We start from the raw sequence: 24709 nt of genomic DNA on the forward strand, positions 1-24709 counted from the left end.
AAGAAAGCTTCCGGCAATTCGTTGTTAATGAGGTTTCTTCGACGTCGCTCAGCCAATAGAATGTACCACTATTAACTACCCTCGTGACAGACCTTTCCTGAATATGAAAATTGACTGGGGAGGACTGAAGAAATACGGAGGAACATCATTGGTTTTTTATTCGTTTAATACGCAATATTTTGAAAATAAAAACACTAGCTTTTACGTATAAAATCTAACGAATTAATTTTTCCATATTTTGGGGTAGTTAATACATCTCACATTTGGCTAGACAATCTCATATCTAATCTGCCGTTCTATTCACTTGAATAGAAACAGGTGATAAATTACAACGTTTATGAGGGGTACGTGTGCATAAATCCAATTTACTGATCCATTCGAATTTTTTTTCACCGATTGCTAATAACTATCAAACGCAGTCAACACGTATTTCTCAAAGATGATCGATTAAGTTTAGATTGTTAGAATGATAATTGATATTGTTTCCAATATTCAAAGCTTGCTTCCTGATTAAGTCCTTGTTTCTCTGAAACACGAGCACTGCGAATCCGTCCTGAAAATACTTCCTCCATTGTCAGTTTTGCTGCCCATAAGCCACTGTGAGAATTATATCCTTGTTCTAGGTCTCTGGGAAAGAACTCCGGAAAAAGATTTTTAGCAAAATTTATGTCCTTCGAATGTCCATTCTTGGAAACAACTAGCCTTGACTCTCTCAAGTTCAGTTCAGTGCGAAGTTCAGTTTGTAATTGTGTATCTTCTGGTAAAGTTTTGATGTGAAGACAGTGAGTGCTCTCGTACAAAAGTTCATTGTACTCCTTCACCCTTGTGTCTGCGCAATCTTGGCAAATTTCATTCTCTCGTCTTCTGCTTTTTCGGGTCTCTCCGATGTCTTCGGATATCGTAGCCAGAGGCTGTAGACAGCGTTTGCTTCTATGCAATAAACGGCTTGGCTTTTCCATCGCTTTGTTGAGTACGTTTAAACCAGTGGGATGTGCTGTTCTCGTACTGGTGTGAAGATACTAATTTTGTGTTTCTCAGACAATGTTTTGTTTTCTTAATGCTCTTCAAGTCGCCCAGTTGTAATTTATAGTGGTCTTGTTTGAAATGCTGGAACAGTCTGAATTAGAGGTTACGTGTTACTTGCCAATATAAGAGTGAGAGACCCTCTAGAAAAGCAAATATTTTGGCATAAAAGCGTCACGTACTTTCTAAAGGGCAATATCATATTTTTGTCACGCATAGAAACAAAAAAATAGTGAAAATAATAACGAAAATTCCACCATGTGGTTATTCAAAATTTATAAAGTTTTAATCGGAAGATTTCTCCAGCACTGGTTTCATTGTTGTTTCTACAATAGTTCGTGTCCCTCATCAAAACTATAATTTTATCTCGTTTTGAATAATTAATTTTGGTGACATTCAACTATATTTACCCAGTAGGTTCTATTTCGATCTGAGTCACTAACAGACTTCGTCTTATGGTCAAGACATACTCTGATACATTCCGCACCATTAGTGCGGGCAAATTATATTTGCTTTATATAGTTTATTTGGAGGAGGAAACGCAATAATAGGAATTATTTAAACGAAAACCTGTAATTTACTTCAATTTCCGTTGAATTCCTCATCGAGTTGTAAAACATGATTATAAGATTTTCATTATTATCTTCATAAGTGCTAACATACATTTCTGTCTGCGTCAATTTCGATCTTAGTAAAAAATTCACCATCTTCGGATTTATCTCTAAAAATGACTATACTTCGGAAGAAAAGATGGGATCATAAATTCTTAAGAGGCAAAACAAATCAAAACGTGCTCACAAATATTTATAAAAATACAGCTTTTAAGTACATGTATATTGGACTTGTTGATACCAATTTAAAAGCATATTCGCGTTTTCTCTTTTAAGTTAATATCTTTGTTTCTGGCCCTGAGACTACTTCCATTTCGATCTGTGGGAGGACGAAAAGACCAGAAAACCAAGAAACTGAAGTTCGTAAAAAGAATCGATTTGTTTGTACGTAGGACTACGTGATCGTTGCAGCTTTATTCGGGAAGTATTTATTATCGAAGTTGACGGGCATTTTTTGCCAAGTAAACAAGACGTGTTTCAGCCGATAAGCACAAACCTTAAAATAGCATAAGTATTTTGCGGAAGCATTAAATTTTTGGAGGAAATCTGTGTAGATTGCCCTTAGTAAGCAAAAAAAAATCCAAAAATTTACTGCTTTCCGTCAAATGGCATATTCCAAATACAATTCGAGTAACTCTCCGTATTTTTAACTCTCTCGCAATATCCATATGCAAATCAATTACTAATTATTTCAGATCCACTCCTCTGGCTCCTTCTCTTTCATATTTGCTTTGGTGGTATGTTGTTTTCATCATTTATAAATTCAAAGTCCAATTTGACGCTTGAATATTAATTTTTTTGTTCCGTCATATCTCCAAAACCTGAAATATCAAGTTGAATACCTTAAATAATTATGTTATAAAATGATCGTGTCTTCCAGATCTTTCGCTGAAGTATCGGATGACTTTATGGCTGCTTGTTGATGAGCTTCTCGAATAAATTCCATGATTCACATAATTCGAATATATCATTGTCTGCTCCATCAAAGTACAAGTGTTTTGTGTCGAGTGCACTGGAAGTCAATCCACCTAAATGCATAAAAATCGTTCATTCAAAAAATTGTATTGAGGATTTTTATTTTTGAAACTTCTCTCGTGGGTACTAGTGGCGGATCTCGGGGAGGGGCCCGTGGGGCCCGCCCCCCCGCCCCTTACTTTGGGTAAAAAAAAAAGAACCGCAGACGGAAGAAAAGCCGGCAGGGCAAGCGACAAAAACCGAGCCCCCCCCCCCCCCCCCCTTAGCTCCAGGTTAGGATCTGCCACTAGGTGTTTTGCAACGTAAGCCACACTATTCTTAATTCTTTTCGAAACAGCAAAAAAAAAAAAAAAAAAAGTAACTGTATGTTTTCCTCAATTATCAGTCTTGTCGATTTGACCTCTACACTGACAAAGAATTAACAAACTTCAATCAATCATTAATTACCATAGGAGAGACTTGTTTTCTTTTTAGAGTTGAAACTACGTACTGTACATTTTGATGAAATCTATATATATATATATGAAATCTATATATATATATGAGCATTATGCATGCTCACTAGCTTTTCTAGTTTGAGCACTCTGGCATGGCTTAGATGATACCACATGTGTGAGATCACTTGGGGTGGCTCTATAGCCTTACCTCCATCCTTGCATCAGCACCGCCGAAGGCCGAAACAGTACTGTCTGCAGTTAGTTATATATATATATATATATATATATATATATATATATATATATATACATATATACATCACAAATCATTCTCCTCGCTGATTACTAGACAGTCTAACGGATCCTTTATAGATTTTCATGTTAAAATTTAAAATTTTTTTCTTAATAGTATATATATATATTGAGATAAATTCCCTTTCTGGAATTTTTTTGTGTTAATTCTACTTACTTTCTTAATGGACTGCGCTCGACTTTTAAAACTAAACACATTATATTTGTACTTGTATCGCAAAATATATCGATAATATTTGAAAATAATAAGAGTCAGGGATCAGGTGAGTATTTCGCCCGAAGTTTCTTCCTCTCCAATACGAAACTAAGATAATTAATCCTGGTGACATCTTTGCAATAGGCTCTTCGAGATTTGTGGTAAATGTAGTTGCCAGCACGGTTTTTGACATCATCTTTTGACGTAAATGACATCGTAAACTGAATGAATTGTTTTTTATCAGCTCCAGGACTGGAATATTTCCCAAAGAAGAAATAACTCCATCAAATTTAAAAAAAATTTAGTTTCCGTAGTTTTCCGCACACGCGGAAAATTAAAAACATTTCGTTTCTAAATCAACACTCGAAAAAGAAGTTTTTCGTGAACCTAAAATCCATGTCTTTAATTTCATAAATTGTGTAAGAAAGCTCTTCTTCTTTATTTCTTTTTGAACAATTTAGAATCATCAAGTATTCTTGACTGCTATCAAGTATACGCCTTAATTTAATTTGTTGAAAAAATTGAAACTTAATTATTGCATTGGATTCATAGGCTTTTGGTTTTCTAAAAATTTGTTTTTGGGTATCTAAATGAGATCACGTAGCAGCCTTCTAAGAGTGCTGAAATTAGCAAATACATCTGCAAGTTCTTTTTAAATTTGACTTTGTTAACACCTCCGTGATGGTTAACATCCTGAGCCCTCATCAGGGAGGAAACATTCTCTGTTGATTGAGCTCCCTCTGACGTCATCATGACGTACAGGAGTTAGCGATTCACGTTTACCAAAATGATGATTTCCAAATTTTCTTGGAAAAATACATAATTCTCTTTACTTATTCAAAATTGTATTGTGTGTTATTGAATAAAAGTATAACACCACTAATTATCCAATTTGTCTTTTTGAAATGTCACACCCTAAAGCAATTTTCTGCAGACAAATTTCAGTAAAAATAACCACCTTAAGAACGGCCTTTGCTCTTGATACTAACTTATACCAAGATGAATGAAAACTGATATTAAAATCTCCAGATCTGTGTGATAAAATAGATGCAGTAAAATCCCTTTTTACCTCTAGGTCGCTTTTTCTCGTTCAGTGGCTACAAGGTATTTCAAGGGTAATGAACAGTTTTTTGGTTTTTTTGGTTCATTTTGCAGTCGAAGTGTTTAACCGAATGTTTTACTTGTTTTTCTATGATTTCGTTATGTATAGTCCACTCTTGGTGAATGTCAAAGGCCTTGCTACAGCCGCCAAAGACGAACGTTCATATAATGAATATTCGATTATGGGAAAAAACGGTGACTGAAGGCAAAATGGGAAGCGTTGGGATCGAGCAAGGTTTGATTACGGTTAGAGATAAATCATGAAACACTTTCTTTCCTGATGTAAAAATTTCCTCATACCCAAATTAAGAATAAAAATACTAGTATTGTGTTTGGTGAACAACTCCTCAAGAACACACTTCAAATTGTAAAAAATTATAATAGACCATTTCTCTTAATCTCATATCATTCGCGAAAAAAAATATAAAGAACAGAATGAAAGTTTGACTTTCAATGAAAACCTTTATGATTGAAGCTGTAGTGTAGTTCGAGAGACTGTTGTTTCATTACTTGCTTTATTATTTAATCGTCAATTTCACCATTTTTTCAGTGATAAATACTTATAAACCCCTTTGTGTTTTTCTTTATTTCTAAGAAAAATTAAGTAGACTGATTTGTTCCATCAGACGAAGCAAAGCATTGTGCTTATCACCATTTTCCTTTTTATGTAAATCAGCGTTGAAGGTAAAGAGTGTGAGTCTAATGCATAGCAGTTAACGTTCCAGGAGTATGATACTACTCAAAGAATTACTGAATTAATGTCATCGAACAAAACAGACGACGAGAATCATCTCAGATGACATATGGAGCCTACTTTATAAAACAGGTACTGCAGATTTAATGCACCTTTAAAATTTAATACGTCCATGTTTTATTGCTGTGATAAACAATGGGTTTTGTAACCAATCAGAGGAACTGCAAATTCTAATGTACATAAATACGATATATCAACAATAAAATGTCATCAATTGATCACGAAACGTTGAATTCAATTTACTTTTTTTTTTTTAACATGGTATAGTTTATTGCCTGCAAAGCGGGAGAACTCGATGTCTGCTGGCACCTGTAGTAGACAAACAGAAGTTTTAAAAACAAATGTTAGACTCAAAACGAATGTTGTCTTCAGTTTCATATGTTATGCAATCAAATTTAATTTTCACCATCTTGAAAACGTGATGGATCTGAACTGACAATTAAAATAAGAAAACAAAGGTAAAAAGAAATAAGACGCCCCATGCATGGTATCGGTGACCTACATTAATAGATGTACTTTAAGAAGATAGAGTTCAACATTTTTGGAAATTGGATGATCTTATTTAAATGGATTAGGCATGTCGTTTCTGTGCGTGCTTTGGTGCCTTGTGAGGGTATATCTACAGAGCTCTGACAGTTGACTATTATTCTGTAGCCTGAGGCATCTCGGTTTCCCGCAGCGGTTATCTTATCCACCTGCCTGCACCTGAGCTCGCATTGGAGCGTTCAAAAACCCCTTGTCATTTTGCTTTTCAAATAAGCCCGCAAATGTCGCGATTATAATAGGCATGAGACCTGTTTTGCTATCTTCTCAAAAATTTATCGTCGTTAAAACAAATGAAATGACAGCAATATTTCCCCTCCTAGTATCCCATTTGAATAGAAGCCAAAATTAGATTTTTGGGTCAATAAAGAAAACAGCGTAGTTGTGAAAAGCTTTTTTGTCGATAGCTGAATTAATTTTCGGCGTCTTCGGAAACCAAACAGCCCTTGCTTTAGGGAAAAAAAAGCGATTTGAGAGACGTGACATGCATTTAGTTATCTTCGGAAGGCTAGAAAACAAGTTTTGGCGGAACCAATCACAAAGACATTCGCACCTCGCTTAGAACAACAAGTTGGCGGATATGGGTTATTTTTAAACTCGCTGGATCAAACGTGGGCAGGTAACTTAGCGTAAATCTGTTCTAGTTGCTATAAAGAAACACATATTTCGGCTAATTGGGGTAAACTTGATTTACGCTTGCCATGAAAATCGTGGAATCACCGAAACGGACTTCTTTTTTTCCTGCTTGATGAGTTTGCTTATTTCAGAGTGGAGTGTTGCTCGATGATTTCAAGCCGTAATCAAAACACCTTCACGAGGAACATCTGACGATTTCACGTGAATCGATTGAAACACGAAGATAATTACCAAGTACAACGATGACTTTTTACAAGCGTTATATTCCACAGAAAGGGAAGGAAATTCATTAATATGACCATTTATCGTCAGGAGTCCAGCAGGAACGCCAAAAGAAACTTACGAAGCGCAAAATTACCTTCTCTTACACGAAAAAGGAATTCTCCGAAACATTTGCCACCAATTTATGAGATCGACGAAGATTGTGAAGAAACTGTTTCAGATGCTAGACCAAAACAAAATATCTCGTCTGGAATATTAGGAATCTTACCTCACCACAGTGAGGACAAAAGCTTCCAAGTTAATATAAATGTTTCTGAAGAAGAATATTGGGGATTAAGTAATACGCAGAGACAGCAGCAGAAACATCGAGAAAATACAGAGAATACTTCCACTTATCTCAAACGAAATCTCAAGCGCAATTTATCTGTTACCTCGCGCGACAAAGGTAACAATCAGATGGCATTTCCAGACTTTTTTCCTCCAGGCATGCACGTACACTGCGCTCAAAACTCTCTCCCAGAGGCAAGCAAAGGGTTGTACATGAAAATAATGCAAGGTGAGGCTAAAATGCAGAAAAACATGTCCAGCACCAGCGAGACATCAAGCAGTGCATCTAGTTATAAACAGTATAACTGGATGCAGTTTTTCGGTTAGAAAAAAGAAACCAATTCTAACTGCGGTTTAGGCTTCAGTTTCTTCCCAATAATAATAACACTCATGTTTGAATAGAGGCAAATTGTAGAAATTCTAACCTATCCGACAGTGCACACTAAGGTAAACACGGAGAAATTTGTCTTCTCTTAAATAGAAAAGAAAATTTTTGAATTTTTGACTGTTTTTAAATTATGATTTTCATTTGTAAGTAGTCTTTTAATTACGAGTGTAAATGTTCTACACGAAGCTCTGTGTGATATTCAATCGCTATGTTGTTAAATTCAAGTGAGATAGAATAATTATTTCTTAAAAATACTGAGGTAACTGTGAACTATGCAATGTATATTCATAACAATGTTGGTGAAATTAAAGAAAATGTGGTCGGTGGTTACGATTCATACTTAACACGTGACCAGCAGTGTCTCAGAAACATCTGATTGAGTGACACCTGCTACTTGTGTTCTTTATTATAAAAATCACATCATGATTCCAAGTTATCCATGGATCATGCCGTGTACACTGACAACGCGTAAGATTATTGCTTCATCAAATTTAAGAGCACTTGCCAAGGACAATTATTTCGTTATTCGCGTCAATGATTCCTTTTTTGTTGAAGAATCGAATATTGTGAATATTGTGCGTTAACCCGTATAATCAGTTGTGGATATTCACCTAAAAATATGCAAACTGCAATTTATTGCAAGGAAAAGTAATAAAAGTTTATTCGTCCAGACCAGTTACACAACTGTAAGGCACGTGATGTTTTCTGCGGGGTTTTTATAAATAATATTTTCACGTGATTCGATTCGCAGAAATAAAAAGCGTTCAAAAAATAGTAATAATAGTAATGCTCGGCCACACACATGTAAGCTTAAGAATAATGAAAACTTTTAATCAGTATTAATTTTAAGGAGTAAAATGGAATCGACAAGTTCCTGTCACCGGCAAACATACACAATTCCTGTACAATACAGGTTCTCAAATCAGGTCAGTCCTTTTTACTAAACCAAAAAAAAAGAGTTTTTCAGATCAATTTTTTCCTTTACTGCCATAGAAGTTTGCGAATCATTTTCGCAGCAAGGCGTTGCAGATTTTTCAGTGTTCGAACTTGAAGAAAGTGTTCCATGATAATTCTTGAACTTTCAGTTTGAAATGCTTTAGTATGTTGCTTACGGAAAGACTATAGTGTCAATAGGAATTAGTTACCAACTATTTATTGGTTTTGACGCACTATAATGCTTGCATGTGACCAGACCTTAGTTACTCCCGTTCAAGGCTGCTCTGTCTAAGGCAAATGATCTCTACTGACATTTACTATGATACTTAGCGGTCAGTGAAAAAACCTTGTCGGTATTTTCTCCTCAAAGTAAGTTTTGTGTTTCGTGTTGTATAATAACCAGCTTCAGCGTTCAGTTGGAACTCCCCACTCAATTCCAAAAATTGATCAAAGGAAGTAAGAGAAAAAAGTGCAAATCCTTCCTCTCTCTCCCCCCCCCTCCCTATTATAAACCAACCGGATAATTCAAGAACATCAAAAAATTACACTTCCCCTTGAATTGAACGTTCTCACCATGAAGCTTTCCATTCGCCACAAATATATCATGATTTTGCATACGGAGGGTAACTGTCTTTCCTGAAGTATCGCGTTTCATGAAATGCTGATGCTGCGGGTCTTGTTTAAAGGCACACACGAGTGACTTTACCAGTAGTTGTAGTCACTCGTAGTTACGTATGACCACGAGTGGCCATAGGTAACTACGAGTGACTACAGCCATAAGTGACCACGAGTGACCATAGGTAACTACGAGTGACTACAGCCATAAGTGAGTACGTGTGATCCTGTGAAGAAGAAGTTATCAAAATACTTGGCAACCGCGTGTCTCCTCTGTGTACTCTCTCTTACTAGATCTTTTCTAAAGGGCAAAGTCCCTGACAGGGACTTGGCTGTCGACAAATATCACGCAATGTTATGGCGTTTCTCCCGTTTTTTCCCTCTCGAAAATCCCGCTCATAAAGAAAATGTATGAGGAAGAAAAGGGTAGTGGAATGATTTGACAGTAAAAGAAGCGCCTTAAAGAGTTAGTTTCAAGAGAAGATACCGCGACAGCTGACGCAGATTCTGCCTCTAAACAACAGGAAAAGGATAAAGAAACGGCTGACGACATACCAAAAGAGGCAATGGAAAACTTAAGGGAGACGAAGAAACGGAAATCACGAAAGTATGGATCTCCAAAACGCCGCAAGTCAGGCCAGAGAAGCGCATAACCACTCGTAGAGTTTTTGAGAGAAAAGGCTGATGCGGACCGTGAAGTTCGAAAACAGGAGCTTTAACTAAAAGAGAAAGAACAGGAGGGTCAACAGCAGGTTTTGGAGGTACTCCTACAACAGCAACAGCAAATGAACACCATGTTTCTTGCGGTTTTATAGAAGGTGATCGATAAGTAATTTCAGACTTGTAAAATTGTTTTTAGTGAACATGATATTTTGCTTGTGAGTAGAGTAAAATATGTTCAATTGAAGCAGTTGTTTAAACCTTGTTTATGCTGACTTGAGTAAATTCAGTGTACAACTTCAGGGTGGTTATCACCTTGAAAAATACATAATCCCCAATGCCACTATTGTGTTGATTCTGACTGGGACTTGACAAATACATCTTTTTGTCACTGTTTATGCCTCAGAGTACATGAACCGACGCCATTCTTGCTTCTCTGAAGAACTATTGAGATTTTCCACATTAAAAACTTAATTTCCAGTAACTTTTCTCACTTAGAAAGTAACTTTTCTCACATAGAAAGCTCATTTGCCTCGGAAGCACACACGACCTCTCGAGAACACCTTAAATACTTCTCTGTCTGCATGTAATCACCGAGGAATTTGGAACACATCGCCAAGTCGGCAAAGATCAGCCCTTTTGATTTGGAATTCCGCCTTGCAATCAGCTTAGGGCTATATCATCTTGGTCGAACTGATCGTAAGACTTGTAACAAAAATCTTTTTTTTTTTTTTTACTGAAAACATTCGTAGAGAAGAACGAATTTCTCATCAGAAATGGTGTTTTCATCGTGAGTTAGCTGAAGCAAATCTCGAACATTTTAAAACTTGTCCATTTTTAATTTAAATTATATATAAAAATATTACAGATAAAAATCCGTGAAAAGACTCAGCGGCTGATGACCGTCACTACTTATGCCGTCGTGAAGTGATGGACGCGCCTAAAGGTTTGTTTTTGGCGGGAACAACGCCGTTCTCGATCCAGGTCCTTCCGTACCCCACCGTTGCCGTCTGTAGTGTAATGAGGAGTAAAAGTACTCTACCGATATATTAAAGTTCACATTGCAACCAGGTGGACAATCAGACATGGTTTGATGCTACTCTGGTCTACAGATTTATTGAATGTAGCCGAAGAAGTTACAATTCACAGACCCAACGTTTCGACACTCTTATCTGGTGCCTTCTTCAGGAGGAGCGTGGGCGGAGTTACCTGTTTCAATGGCAGCGAAAAGATAAATTGCTTGATAAACGATCAGAAAATGATAAAAGAAAGACGCCAATTTTGAGCGACCGTCGTTTAAAAAGAAAAAAAAAACATAATGGAATTGCTTAAGGCCACTCTTAGGGTACTTTTTAACATAAACTATCGATGCGGTGTGATTGAAGACTGGTAATTTCTTTGACGTCTGTTGCTAAACTGACGAAAGAAATTTCCCCAGTTTCACTTCTACTACAGATGGAAACGGCAGCAAACGAAATCCTGACGGACAAAACAATTAACCCACTGTTCCAGAGAGCCTATAATGTCAGAGGATGGATGAATGCCCGGGCTTACGAAATAAAACACGAAATGGCGCTGGTGAGTGCTGGTGCGTTCCTTCAGGTTCTTTATGTATTTCAAACCTACGAAACAATTTTGATCGCCTGTTGCTTTATTTTCCAAGTTTCGTCATGACAAGAAGCAACACCTGTCACATCATTGTGGCCGTTCAATTACCTTGGGACTAACTAATACACTGTTTTGAAAAGTTGTGATTTGCATGATTCACTCCTATGTTAAGGTTACTTCACACCTTCAGAGGCCGAAAAAATCGATTCTTTCATCTATTTGAGTAAACTGAATTCAAACTCTCGATTTTCATGTTATTTTCATAGTTTGCCCACATCGCGCACTTTACAAAATTCACTCATGGACTCTCTTTGATTAAGGAAAAATCGTTGCTAAAACAAAAATCAAAAAGCGGAAGAAAGCCCTTGGTAAAAAAGGAGAAAAAAAAAAAACAGGCTCAAAGAAGAGCGAAAGTTCTGTCAAGATAAGAAAAAAAATCCCTTTTAAAGCGATTGGTAGTGGCGGAGCTCCACGCTGGCGTCCAGATTTCGAACATAGAAGTCGCCGTCAAACCAAAAATTGCCATCCATGATGTTAGAAACGAAGTTTCCTTTTCTGTATACAAGTAACAGCCTTGGTACAAAAACATTAACAATCATCTCGAATGGTAATTTTGAAAGCTGTATATCTGTCTCAATCATCAGCACATTTTCCGGTTTTCCTCATTTGCTTCGGGCAACTTTGCTCATCATCAAGGACCTTTGGCAAACCACCACGGCGACGGCAACGAGGACGTGGCAAAACAAAGATTTAATGAGCACAAAAATAGTCTCACGTGAGTGCCTTAAAACTGTGTACATTTCTTGGCCGTTCTCTGCGAAACAACAACGTGAAACCATCAGAATTTTCGTGGTCTAAGAAAGGAAACCCTGACAGATTATTTAAGTTTCCATTTGGCACTCAACGCCGCTCTCATACGTGATGCTGAGGGTAACTTTCGTCGCTATAAGAGATGATAAACACATCCAGCCATTCACCAAATTCCAACTAAAAATATGTATTCATTTTTAAATCGACGTCCTTTAAAGTTTGAAAACAATTTAATTAACTCGAAAGTCAGTGTCAGAGGAGAAACAAATCACCGCTGACACATTATCTGAGTTTTCTTTCTATGATATCCTAATTAGGCCGAAAAAGGAGGGAGATGCGGAAAAGTTAGAAGTATATTATATTTTTAATGTAAATGCATCAGATGACACACGCCATGAATTATACTTGTAAGTTTACTACAGGCGACCTAAGCTCCAGTTTTGAGATGATCAACTTGCGAAATAAGAGTCGTAGCGGTCACGTCTGGTCTAAACTGGAAATTTCTGAAGCAAACTGCGGCGTAGCGTCGGTTTCACGGAGAAGATTAAGTTTGTAGTGAATTGAAATGAAACTACAATATATGTGCTTGGATTTTTCGTTGGATTTGTGGCTGCCTGGTCGTTTAAAGATTGGATTTTTCGCTTCTCGGATCAAGCGTTCGGACCTCTATGTACGTAGTAAACCTAGATATGGATAACTCGCTAAAATGGATTATTTTCAAACATAGTAAGCGGGCAGATAAAAAGCGATGCACTGTGGAAGTGAGGTGAGGTATTTTTAGTGAGAATTTGACTGATTTTATATCAATGAAAGCGCCTTCGCACTTAGCCTCGTCCTCACGCCGTTATTTCGGTACCAGATCACTGAACCGCGAGAACTCGGAAGAAATCGCAAATTACAGATCTCTATTTTGCAAATCATTAGCATATTTCCATTTCGCAAATTGCAGATTTCTAGAAATCTCCAAATTGCGAAATCTCCACTACGTTCGTGGATAACTCAATGCGTAGTTTAGGTCATAGAGCGTAAAAGTAATAGGCCACTTCCGAGTTCTCGCGGTTCAGTGATCTGGTGCGAAGGCGCTTTCATCGGTATAAAGAGAAAAGTGCAGTGGTAGAGAAAAGTAGCGAAAATTTCTCGAATTTCAAAGTGGGAGAGGAAAAAAATTATTTGCGAGAGAGACATTAAGTAAAGTGATGGCGGCAAAGGAAAAAAAATACAGAACTTTTTTATTCATCCAAGAAAGCTGCAGCAATGAAGCAGACCAAAGTTGCCTCTACTGTCAGACAGCAAAAAAACTGTTGGAGATGAAATTACAAACAAGTGAGGGCAAATCTTTAGTACCAAAAATTTTTAATGCTTGGACGTACCACTAATTTAACATTCCAAAGCTCTCGTGCCTCGTTTGTTTTGAAGTCATTATTATACCGTAGTTTTACTTCTTGCTGAATCGTAACGAGGGCTTACTATAGTTTTCGAAACAAAATTGAAACCTGTAGATTGTTGAATGAACTCAAACTCTATATAATTTTCGAAATGGAAAATGTGTAGATCTGTAATTTACATCAATAGAATTGCAGAAAACTTAAGGCCACCAACGGCAAGGATGAACCTACATAACCTTGCAAATAATAACAACTTGGGAAAGAACGAAAGGAAAATCTTCGTGGTGCACTTTGCAAAATATTCACTTGTCCGTTTACGATGAATAATTCGAATGCGTGACATGACATTTTACTACATATGTCACGCATTCCTCCTCAGCAGGAAAACATAGAAGCTATCTCATACCATTGCCCTTATTTACTACAAAAATATTCAGAGATGGATGAAATGGGAAAAATGTTCAGTTTAGGTTTCAAATGTTATTTATAGTTAATATTGTATGGTAAGTTGTGTTTCCAATTTACGCTAGTGACGAACTGACCGATTTATCATTCTGGCCCAGTTGTATAAAAGGCGGATAACGCTAACCAATGGATAAATCGCTATCCAGCGGATAAGTGATAGCAAAACGTGTAGCGTTATCCAACGGATAGAGTTTTATCCAGTGGATAGCGTTATCCAACCTTCGAACAACCGGGGCCTGGCCGGTGGAGTTTACCGCATGGATTCTCGTTTTGTCAGAAGTAATGGGCTCCTGGTTTTGTACATTACAGATTTTCATTTTGCAATTTTGCTAATTTTAGATTTTGAGCTCATTAAAGGGTTTTCAATTCGTATCGTTAAGATTTACAGTTAGCCCTTGCTACGAATCAGAGAGAAAAAAACAAAAATTAAATGATGGCAACAAGAAACTTAGGCCAGGCTTGGCCAGGCTGCACGTGGACGCCGAACGAAAACTCTGGAAAGTTACAGAGGTTGTGCATCCAAGCATCCAAAATTTTAGGAACTAGAAATTTGCCCTGACTTGTTTGTAATTTCTCCTCCAACAGCTCTTGCGGGCTTCAGCAGAGGCAGCTAAATGGATCTGCTTCATTACTGCAATAAATAAATATATCGAACAGTTCTGCTTTTTTCTTTCCTTTGTCGCCATCACTTAGCTATGTGCCTCTCTCCCACAAATAATTTTTCACTCTCCCACACTGAATTTCGAGAAATTTTCCTTCATTTAAATTTCACAACCACGGCACTTAACTCTTCCTACCGAAGAGGACGACTTACTAGCTAGCCCACATCACTGGCTACTCGGGTTCATATTAACCCCTTCACACCTAAGGTCACATAGTAGTTTACCTTACTGTCTGTCACACAATTCTTGTGATGTGAGTTTGGATGATTTGTTATTGGATTAACTAATAATCCTCTTATTTATATTTTTCTTTATTCTCATCACTTTTCATTTGTCTGCTTGAAACTGTACTGATGTTTTAAGGAGAAATTCTGTCTTGAAGACTCATGGGAGTTACAGGGTTAAGAGTGGTAAAGATTTCCTCACTTTGTCGTCTTCGGAAAATCTTTTTGCTTGTCTTGAGCTGATATAATTCATTTGTCTGGTCTGTAATGTCATTTATTGTTCATAAAATTATCATGTGTAAAGTTAGTTACATGATCAGACATTAAAAACTACAGAATGAGTTTACATGAAAGCATGGCATTTTGTTCTGGGTTAGCTGTGTGAAAACTTACCCACAGTCATCCATATGGTTTCGATATCACATAGACATAGACCAAACATGGCAAACTTTTCCGAAAGAAAACAAAAAAGCTGCAGATTTAAGTACTAGAGAATTCCTCTGAAACCCTAAAATCACATTATTTTGTAGGGTGAAAGAAAACCATTTGATGAGGTTGTAATACATTATGGAGACCCTCATGCATTTGGACAGTCACCTATCACCTCTGTAAGACAGGTTAGTAAGCTGATGCCAAGAAAGTTAGGAGCATTTTAACTGACGCTCTATGTTAAGTCGGTTAAAATTCTATCCTTACAATTAACTGTTACAACTAACCTAATTTCACATCTGCCCCCTCTTTTGAGGGTCTCCAATAGATTTTTCGGGATCCGGGATTAGGCTAATTTAGAGTCCGGGATCCGGGAATTTAAAGTAAGAAGGGAGCGAGATGCAGGATTGCTATTATGAACGGGACACGGAAATGGGCGATTCTGAGGAGCAGGATTCGGGAAATAATCACTTAAACGAACCTAGAACCGGGATGTCCGTTGACGAGAATTTATGAAGAAATGGATCTTCTCAGTCATGAAAAGCACCAGGCATACGGGCTCTCTTCAGTTATTGCGCGGGAATGAAAATTATATCAGAAGTGAAGTTGCAAATTTATCAAAAATCCTCAATGGACAACAGGGAAACGTAGTCTAAGACTGCTGCGCCAATTGAAATGCTTAACGGCGTTGAAAAACCTCCTGAAAGTCTCAGAATTTAACCGATATGATGCTCTTAACCTGTTGAGTTACATGACTCTAGATGTGAAGAATATTCACTTAGTTGTATTTTTAGTCGGGATCGCGGGATTGAAGAACCCCATTGGGAACCCTCTCTTTTTTGAGCCCATTCCTACAACGTTCCCTCTCAAACTAGCCACTCTTCTAAACAACCCTCTCCAAAAATTTCCCTTCTCTCTTCGCTGCCTACGGCTGAGCTTGAGTAATAAAATTAACCTTCTCCATCAAAATAGAAAAAAAAACAATTTAATTCTTGAAGAAAGGTACTTTGATAAGGATTACTAAGATGGTTATTTGTATCTTTAGTGTTTAGCCTGTCTCCTTTGTCCACAATTTCTTGATGACCCTCAATTCCTTAAGGATGTGAAAGAAAAGGCTCACAGAATCCTAAAGGCAACATCAGGTTTTGCGATAAGTATATAGCAAATTCGTTTTACTACAGGCTCTATGAGTAGATTTTATGAAGTTATTTAATGTTTTTGGGATTTTGTTGTTTTTCCTTTTTAACCCTTTCCTTTACGTTTTGCTGCTTTGGGATGTAAAAAGAAAGGCTCACAGAATCTTAGGGCAACACCAAGTTTTGCCATAAGTAGGTAGCAAATTAATTTTACTACAGGCTCTATGCGTAGATTTTATAAAGTTTTTTAATTAATTTTTTTTCGGATTTTGTTTTTTGCTTCTTTAATCCTTTCCTTTACGTTGTGCTGCTTTGGGAGAAGCACTGTGCAGTTTGGTTTGGATATTTGGTTTTCTTGCGTGCTTTTCAACCTTCTTTCTTTTCGATTTTAAATTTTATAAATCTATCAAAAGTGGATTGTTAATCTTTCTTGTTAGATATCTCAATTTCATAAGCCCCTGAACCTGCGGGCTTCAGTATAGGAGGGAATTTATTGTATGTTTAATTCATTTAGTATATACCAAACATGCCAATGGTGTTTTGAACTTTTTCAGTTTCTACGTGGTTCATACTAAAATAATTGTTCACCTCACTATAGTGATAAAGCTGGAATATTATCCACCCTAGTAAAAAATTATCAAATGTACTTTTCTCATATCCTTTATAAGTTTTATTTGTTTACAGACTCCATATACTGTGTTCTTGCGAGAAAAAGTACTAAAAAAGACAGAAATCAACTAAATTTCAGTTATTTTTTGTGCTTACAAATGATTTTAAATATCAATTCACATGGTTTTGAAGGACATCACTATCTATAATAATGTATATTTTATTAGATTCGTACACAGATATGATTGGATTAAGACTCATTCGCGAGGATGTAGCCAAATACATTTCGAGAAGAGATGGTTACCCAGCTGACGTTGATGACGTCATTTTAACTGATGGAGGGGCGCGATAGGAATCAAGGTTAGAGACCAGTACTCTTTCTACTGGGTTGCAGTTAATCTGCCGATCAAAGTCGTGTGTCTGCTCAGTTGTATATCACAGGTACAAAAACGTGATGAAAGCGAAATTTGGTTAAAACGAAAAATGTGGTTTGGACAAGTTTGCCACTGTTGTTTGTAGCACTTTTTGGGCTCATGTGTGCGCTTTAACTGAACAGAAACAAGGGAAAATGGAACCCATTTGTTTTTTACATCAAACGAAATTAGCAAAACAAAACCTTGCCCAGCTCCACTGAAATTTAACGAGACCATGAACATTTCAGAGTAGCAACTGTTGCAGATATCAGTCTTTTCAAGTTACCTACATGCCTCAGATTGCATCAACTTTACTTTTAAAACGATGCATAATATAGAGCAACGGTTGAGGTACGACGTCGAGAAATCATGTTAACAGTCCCATTTAGGATTTTCAGATTCAAAGGATGCGGAGAAGAAGGAAAAGAAATTTCAGTAAGGTTGACATAAGTAACCAATTATAAGGTCACTATGTGTATGTACAATGTAAGCTACCCGCCTGCGTAGGGTGGCAGTGTTTGTGAAAAGTAGTTCTTTAATTTAAATAACTAGAAATACTGCGATTACCACGCAAGGTTTGTTTCATCTCAGAGCAGTTTACATTTTCTTCTAAATTTTCTTCTACAGGTAGCCCTCGCATCCCTTGGTACTGATATGCCGAACGGCAAACTTAAGCCAGGGCTCATGATTCCCATTCCAGTTTTTCCTCATTACAAGTCCAAGATTGTAGAATTCAACCTCTACGAGGTAATGCTGACATTGTGTTGAATACTTACAACCGGCATCTCTCTATTGATTCATTTGAATAATCTTCAGTTTATCGTTTCTTATTCTTTGTATCTTAGTGCTTCATTATTGGACAAGTAGAACTTAACAGAAGAAAAAATTAGAATAGATAAAGGTCTGATACCAATCAGTGATTCATGTAAATTAGAGTTCATAAGAGGAATGACCCAGCTTATGATTGCTGCGCTAAAACTGATCTTTCTATTCAGATCCCTTATTATTTGGAAGAAGAAAATAACTGGTCTTTGGACATCGGTGAAATGAAGAAAGCCATAGATGAGGCTAGGCCGCACTGTAAACCAAGAGGACTAGTACTGATTAATCCCGGTAATCCTACAGGTGAGACATACGTTTGTAACCATGGTAACTAGTGCTGTGGTTGGAGATGAACCTGATGACGAATGAGTGAAGTAGAAAACCTGATGTTTTTTTTTTGTTCTCGAGAGTAACCACTCCCAAAGGGGAAATAAGAAATAATGAGAATTGTCCAAACGTAACGCACGTACGGAAAAAAATTTTGGCTCGAGGTCATGATATACGGACTGAACGCAGCGATCATATTTACCCGTCCAGCCAGACCAAAGTCAGTCAATAAGCATTTTATCACATGACCACTTAGCGTTGAAAATTTCGAAAATTTGGTTCAGCCATAGTAGGACGCGATACACGGGCGCACGCGGGAGAACAACAAAAAATATTTTACTATTAAAAAAATTTTCCTTTGTGTTTTTCGAGTCAGAGCAAATAAATCACAATTCATTAAAAACGCGCCTATGCTTTTACCCTTTTTTCCTTCAAGTTTTTGCAACAAAGCAGTGTTAGTGCAGGGCCGAATGGCTTTTTCCGGATCGACTCACGTCAATCCGTCGTACAAACGTCAGCTTTCAACATGGTTTTCTATGGGATTGTGCGCGCGGGGCCGTATGGGTCATATGGTAATTATCAATCATTCACTGAAGGGGAGGTGAATAGTGGTGGACACCTATAGCTTGCCGCCTCGCGGCTCGGTAAATATCCACCATTTGTTTTAGTATATAACGCACAGATACCGACAAATTAGTTTATTGCTGACATGGTTTGATGCTACTCTGCTTTAAAGATTTAATGAATGTAACCTGACGAGGTGCAAATAGGCGTCAGGAAATAAGCCGCCATTAGCACGATTTAAAGGAGCGTGGGAGGAGTTGATATACCAGGCTTCCAAACGAAGGCGCCGGTGGTAACGTCGATTAGTGGTGATAATTTTAGACTTATTCCACCAATAAAGCTGAATTTTCTTTTTGCAAAAGAAGACTCCTTTTTGATGCTCTTTCAAACGTCTACTAAACTGACGTTTGGTTCGTCCGATATACTCGTTATCACAATTTACTCAGCCCTCCTGAGTAAAGTTTTGGCTACAGACGTTTTATGGCAAATAGGGTGGTGAGAATCGAAAGCGAGATATTTGTCGTTGTGGGTAGGTTTACGATAGACACTTGTCTCTAAATTCCCCTGTTCCCCTCTGTACACATTTAAATCAAGAAAGGGCAAATGTCTATTCTTTTCATGCTCAAGGGTGAATTGGATAGACGGCTCTATTGAATTTAAGTGCGATAGGAGGTATGAAGTGGCTAAGGCCCTTTGTTCGACGTCTTTATTACCATATTGGCAATGACAGCAGAGATGGGCGAAGCCATATCTGAGTAGGTGCCGTTTTATGTAAATTGCGTGGTTTTGAAGCAAAAAGACAGCAGATTAAGAATATCCTCCACAGGCAAAGAAGTTCTCTATTTATTTTTATATTTATTACATTTTCAATATTGCCTTTTCGGCAGAATCCACACGTAGTTTATTGACACATTGTAAAATTGGTAAATAATGGATACTCGTGTTGGTGTTTTTATAATTCCTGTGTTGCCTCAACCGCCATTTCGGAGGTCTCTTTAACCTGTGATTGGCCACCCATATTAATAGTCATAGGATGACCTTTTCGTCTATCTTTCATACTCAGGACAGATTTTGAATTACGACAACATAAAGGAAGTCATCAATTTTTGTGCGCGAGAGAAACTGGTTTTATTTGCGGATGAAGTGTACCAGGAAACAGTCTTTACAAAGGAAGTCCCATTCCACTCGTGCAAAAAGGTTTTGAGGGACCTGGGACCTGAATACAATAACTTTCAATTGATGTCGCTCAACTCCGCCTCTAAAGGATTTTATGGCGAGTGAGTGGAGAGGCCACATTATGAACAACACTGCGGCATAATTAATTGTAAAAATTCTTATTATCATCACTTATTCTATTTTAACCCGTGTTTTATTTGGAGTTTTCGTTAAGAGGCAGGGAAGGAAGGGGTCTTAACGGGTTGTTTGCGGTACGCCAAAAATATGCTTTAAGATGTTCAACGTGAAATTTCTTTACAAGATTTCTTAGCTTTGGAGTTCGTGAACATGATATTTACACTACTTTAATTTGGGCGAAAGGACGATATGCAAACGCAGGTTAAATACCGAATGACATGCACGCTCTAATAGTAAATGTTTTCTCTCAGCTTAAGAATCATTTCATTTATTTTACTTTTATAGGTGTGGTTTGAGGGGAGGGTATCTTGAGCTGGTCGGATTTAGCAACGCAGTCAAACTGCAGTTTAGAAATCTGATGTCACCAAGTGTTAGTGGCTTGACTATTGGGCAGGTATTATTTCAAGTTTCTTAATTTTAAACATGTAGAGAACCTCATGATGATGCACTTAGTCTAACAGAAACAGAACGGTGAGTAAGCCAAACCGTTTGAACGTCTAATGAATGTTATCTCTTTTCACAAAATGGGAGATTTCACATACAGAGAGAAGTACCAAACCATGCACCCCTACGTATATCTGCTGTACTGAAACGGCTTTTTGACTTCTGTACAAGGACTGAAGGGAAAGCGAAACGTTGCTTGAAAGATAGAAGAACAAAATCATGTACTTAGCCTTGCTTGAATTTTTTTTCTATTTTCAAGGCTGCCATAAGTTTAATCTGTTGTCCGCCTCAGCCTGGAGACGAGTCGTATGAAACTTTTATACAGGTTTGTAGCGAAGGTCTGGATACAGTTATATTTGAGTTCACTCCAAGGAAGAATTATTTTTAGAGTAAAATTACTCATCAAATCGGCTATAGATCTATAAGCCAATCATTCAATTATTCCTCTTTTCTGCGTGTATTTATGTGTATTTTGCCCTTTTTGGGTAAGAAATACTCGCAGTCAAAGGAAGAACTTTGAAATATCATACTGTCGTTTATCTCGCCAAGCAATAGAAATCCTTGTGGACAAGGTTCCTTATGGTACGGTTCCCCTTGGATGAGGTCCCTTTGTCCTGCAAGCTTTAGTCCCTATCCTTTATGGGTACGTGAAGGATAGGGTTCCCTGTGGAGTAAGCTTCCTTTGTACTGTTAACTGCACTTCATACTCTTTACGGACTAAGTTCCGTCAAAGTAATAATGAATAAGGATCCCTGTGGATAGGGTATCCTATGAATAAGAATCCTTTGTACCGCAAACTATCGTGACTCTTTATCCTTCATTGACAGGTCAAGGATAAGGTTCCTGAGGGATAAGGTTCCTTATAGAGAAGGTTTCTTAGGGATAAGGTTCCTTAAGGACAAGGTTCCTAATGGTGTGATTTCCTTTTGAATAAGGTTATTCATGAATAAGGATCCCTATCGATAAATTCTCTCATGGATACGGCTCCTTTTCCTGCAAACTACAATCACATTTTTTTAATGGATGTAAAATTGTAAAGATGGCCATTAAAGGTCGAGTACAGTCATTCTAACATCAGTATGCATATTCTCCATACTGTTCTCTACACGTTTCCTAACTTGCTGACAGGGAGAATTTGTTTAACAATCAAGAGCTTCTTTAGTTGGTAATCATTTCCTTGATTCTCGTGACCTTAAAGTGTGACTCAGGGGTGATATTGTAAGGAGAAATTAGATGCCAGTCACTCTTAGGGGTTAAAGGGTTAAAAGACTTTGTTAACTGATTTAGATTATAGTCATGTTTGCTAAATAATTGTTACGTAGTTATACTGAATAAAGTGATTTTTTACAATTTTAAAATTTCTTGCGTGAAACTCACCAGAGACCAAAAATCAGTCAATGATGGTGAGGCAAACAAACTTCCGTTTGTTTCTAAGGCTCGTAACACATGTACTTTGAACCTTGGAAACAAACGGCAGTTTAGGCCCGTGTTCAAGATCTAGACAAGAAGATTTCGTGACACGATTATCACTGTTAGTGTCATAAAAGCCTAAACTAGCTAATTGGAATTTTATATTTAATCGACATATTCTATTTATAAATGTAACAAACCAATTTTTGTTGAAACGTGGTTTAAACCACTTATAGTTCTTTTCAATGTTATTATTATTATTATTGATATTATCCTATTTAATAATCGTGTAGTTTAATTTTTTTAGTTGCAAAGCGATTATAAATAAACATCTTATCTCTAATTAACTCTCTATCTCTATCTTACGAAAGACTTCAGTATATTTTTACTTTTGTTTTGTAGGAGAAGACGGCCATTTTGGACTCTTACCAAAGGAAAGCGACAATCACCACTTCAATGTTGAATTCTTTAGAAGGAGTGACGTGTAATGAAGTAACTGGTGCCTTGTATGCTTTCCCCAGAATTCGTCTTCCACAAAAAGCTATCGAGGAAGCCAAGGTGAGGAAGTGAGCTGTAGATGTGACGATAAGTTTACTCACTATACTCAGCAGGTGCGAGATGATACTCATTATTTTTTCTCAGTACGTGAGCAGGCGGTATTCTACAAATCCTGCGATTTAATTGGTTCCGAGAGCAGGCACTACTCTCCCATCCGGTACGCTCTCAGCTGAGAGCGGGCGATATCCGCTTCGTGTTGAGTCGCTTTGCAGAACGTCTTTAGCTTCGTTGTAATTATTCATGTTGTTTTCCTAGCCGGGCAGCATTAATGAGCAGAGACTTCGGTCACGACCTTTAACCGATAAATAACTTATCAATTCTCTCCTCTCTTTGTCTCTCTCTCTCCACCTCTCTCCCTCTCTCAAATCACTTTGGTTTTTTCCGCAAAAATTGATTTCACGATGATTTTTGTGGTGTCAAATGTTGTTTTTGAATATATTGACACGCGGCCTAAAAACAGTTTGAAATTTAATCATCCTTCATAAAAAGTAACTCAGATAATTGTAACGAGAGGTATTTGGGGTTAAAAGTTACATTAATCAACATAACTTTCGTTCATGTCATATCTTAATTCTCCAAAACAGTTTGTTCGTTAAAAAACGTTGAACGAAGTGTTGAAGTCACCTTAAGATCTCTGAGAGGTTTTGAAGAAACAAATCGTCGTAAGTAAGGCTGATAGTCAGTGTTTAGCACCTCATCTATTTGTGGACACTACTTTGTCATTTGCCAATTTGCGTTATCCGTGCACTACTCATCTTTCCTTACATTTCGAGTTAACTTGGCGTCCATCAGTGGGAAAAGGGTTGTTATGAGAATGTCATTTCTATTTCTTAAAATCATTTCCGTTTCTCTTTAGCATAATAACCTTGACCCAGACTACTTCTATTGCTGGCAGTTGTTGGAAACAACCGGAATAGTCCCCATGCCTGGAAGAAATTTTGGACAAAAGGAGGGAACATACCATTTTAGGTCAGTTTTATCTTTCTGTGTTGTCCATGAGATGAGCAGCCCAAATACTATCGGTGACAGCACTGCTTTCCAGACATAACGAGCCGGTTTTTTCCATCTATCTTATTGGACTCTTGAATATCTGTTTTTTCCTTAAAAGTCTGATGGTAAACCTCGGGTACGATCAGAGTCTATACAGTCATTCAGCAAGAACCATTCGTTACTTGACTACTGCATACCAACAAACTAAATTCGATTGGTTCTCATTTCGTTAGATACTCGCCTATATACCATGCCACCCTTTTTTTATTTCTATTTATGCTCTTTTGCTCTAAAATAAGATGAGTTTTTATCTTTTATCTCATAGTTTGCAATCACAGGCTTGCCTCCTTTCCAATTGCTTTGTTCCCTTTTTTTCCTCCTACAGATTAACAATTCTACCCCCTGAAGAAAAAATTGCTCCTATGTACGAAAGGCTGAGCAAGTTTCACAAGGAATTCTTGGACAAGTACAAGGACGACAAAGAAAACTAATAGGGATTTCAAACTGAGAGCTCGTTTTTTATAGGGTATCTACGGTGTTGTTGGTGGCAGTGACTGACGTTTCGAGAACCTGAGGTGGAAGTCTAAATAAGAGTGACTTCGATGATGACTCCGATGATGAGTCGTGAATGCTTGTACTCGCCTGGTTTATTGGGGTTTATTATTATGATTACAATATAACACACCTCTGCTTCGTGAATTGTATCGGCTACCTGTGTGATACCGCAAAGAATATAAAAAATTCATTCTTTTTAAGTTACTGCA

General features: G+C 37.4%; 2 pseudogenes across 1 annotated transcript; both read left to right on the forward strand.

The window, feature by feature from the left end:
- The first annotated feature begins 8382 nt into the window (after positions 1 to 8382).
- Positions 8383 to 10151, forward strand: LOC149047922 (uncharacterized; annotated as a pseudogene).
- A 909-nt stretch (positions 10152 to 11060) lies between these two features.
- Positions 11061 to 24644, forward strand: LOC149047923 (alanine aminotransferase 2-like; annotated as a pseudogene). The gene is made up of 12 exons (XR_016184889.1): positions 11061 to 11314; positions 15421 to 15507; positions 16365 to 16461; positions 17292 to 17424; positions 18105 to 18224; positions 18473 to 18602; positions 20254 to 20467; positions 20829 to 20937; positions 21247 to 21312; positions 22800 to 22955; positions 23812 to 23924; positions 24331 to 24644. The product of XR_016184889.1 is annotated as an alanine aminotransferase 2-like (transcript).
- The last annotated feature ends 65 nt before the right edge of the window (positions 24645 to 24709 follow it).

This window comes from Pocillopora damicornis, chromosome 3 (assembly GCF_964200805.1).
Source record: "Pocillopora damicornis chromosome 3, jaPocDami1.2, whole genome shotgun sequence".
NCBI lineage: Eukaryota > Metazoa > Cnidaria > Anthozoa > Scleractinia > Pocilloporidae > Pocillopora > Pocillopora damicornis.